The sequence below is a fragment of the Octopus bimaculoides genome, chromosome 18 (genome assembly GCF_001194135.2).
Source record: "Octopus bimaculoides isolate UCB-OBI-ISO-001 chromosome 18, ASM119413v2, whole genome shotgun sequence".
Taxonomy (NCBI): Eukaryota; Metazoa; Mollusca; class Cephalopoda; order Octopoda; family Octopodidae; genus Octopus; species Octopus bimaculoides.
Genome location: NC_068998.1, coordinates 50007151 through 50009508, shown reverse-complemented (window position 1 = coordinate 50009508; position 2358 = coordinate 50007151).

The window sequence follows — 2358 nt, the reverse complement described above, 5'->3', positions numbered from 1 at the left end:
ATATATATATATATATATATATATATATAAGCATGCAATATACAGACAGAATCAAAATCAAAAAACAAATAAGGCACGTGTGTCAATATGATGTATTTCACTCAAGCTTTCAATTAATATGTGAGATTAGAACAGGAACATCAACATCGCTACTGTTAATGCGGCGGATTATTATTAGACGCTCGTTGATGAGAGACATGATAAATCACAAAGAGCAGTAATGTCAGAAATAAAAGACACGACAAAGTATCACACACACACACACATACGAAATACAAAAGTAAACACAAATTCCAGTGAGAAGATTAAAAACTGTTTCCACATATTACACATGCGAACATTCAAACTGAAACAACCAGATTGCTAAGTTAACCCGAAGATATACACAAGCACGAGCAGGCGTATGTTACCCATGTATTTAAATGGAATGTGTTTCCAGAGGATAGGATGTGTACACGGTCAACAAATGAAGAGAAGAAGTAATGAAGTAGACATAGTCGTTGATAGTTCACACAATGTGAAGAAAGAATATATAATGGTTCATCGATTGAACAATTCACTAGTTGTTAAATGATGCAAGATTAATCATTAATTTTGCTGCTGGATATCCACCATCTATTACAAGTGTATCAATTTCAAATAACTTTTTCTAATGATGGTTTTTACAGCAATTACAAGACCTAAATATTAATGGCACATGATTAATCATTCACACAGATATTCACACGCGAATTCACCCTCCCACACGCTCACATCTAAAAATTTACTTCCGCATTTACAGTTGCAATGTCGAAAGCCCGGACAACAATAACAATGGAAGAAGTTCAATTAAACAGAAAAAAATACACCAATATTAAGTACCACCGCATCATAGACAATACCAATAACATCTGCAATATTTGCCCCTAACAGAGCAAATTCATCAACAAGGCGGAACTACAATCTTTCTCAGACCATATCCCCCACCTTTTACAGACGTTCTTAAAATCATACCCAGAGAACTACCTTCCGTCGTCGGAAACAAGCGTTTGAGGGTCAGTGCATTACGCAAAGAATTCATATAAGAAATTTACAGGTGTGTTAGTGGTTGGTTTATCGCACTTGCAAACCTCCGGCCACTTAGTACAGGTATCAACTACGATTACAGAGTAAGCGCCGTGTACCTGTCCGGCATAGGTTCTCCGACTCTGGCCAAAAATGATGTTCTTACGTGCGGATTTTTGCTGCGAGCGTGCAACATCGGCACGTTTAAACCAAGTGTTCGATATATCGTTCCATAGACGTCCAATATGCATATAAATACGTGCGTGTCTGTGTGTGCGTGTGTGTGTGTGTGTGTGTGTGTGTGTGTGTGTGTGTGTGTGTGTGTGTGTGTGTGTGTGTGTGTGTACTTCAACATACTTCAACACACTTCAACAGCCTAACTGGCTTTGTCACATTCCTCTCAAAGATTCCTTTCAAACAGATATGTAGCAGTTGTGTGTGTATTAAAAACCGAAGAAACCTAAAATTCAGAGTATAGATTCAATAAACATCAATTTATCAGTAATATATCCTAAAAGAATGCCCGATCATGCCATATACGGTTTCGTTGAGAGAGGTATCAATCTTCCTTAGTCATTAATCATTAACGGTAATCCAGAAACAGAACCAATTGCATAAGTCGTGCAGGGCCACGAACCTAACCTAAAAAAGATGGATAATATGAAACAATGTGTATTGTGCGTATGACCTCGTGTATGCCTTTGCATTGGAGGTACAAGCTGGGCATTAACGTTTTATTTAATACATATGTTAAAAGACAAAATCTATAGAAGCGTTTCTTCTTATACATATGAATTCTAAATAGCTGACGTGCAAACACGATATTTCATCGTGTAGAATAAATATTTAAAGAGTTCATAATAAATAAACGTCCAAGATGCAACATCTGATGCGTTATATTTCAAAACAAAGTAAGACACATTTAAGACTGATGTACCAAAACGAATCGGCTGTAAAAAGGAAAAATCAATATGAAAATTACTGCGTTTATTCTGCTTCTCTTAATTGGTAAGTGTCTCAATTATTCTCTTGCTAATTGATATGACAATAACTTCAAACATATATTTGTGCTCCACTCATTGAAAATCCAAATTTAACAAGGTATCCAGTTATCATTATTCTTGTTTGTAAACCTATTTCTTTGTGTTACGATGGACCAATATTTCAACAAAAAAGTACACACACACACACACACACATATATATATATATACATATGCACATACATATATATAAATACTTATATATCTATATGTAGATATATATGCATATAAGTACATATCTATATAAACATATATATATATATATATATATA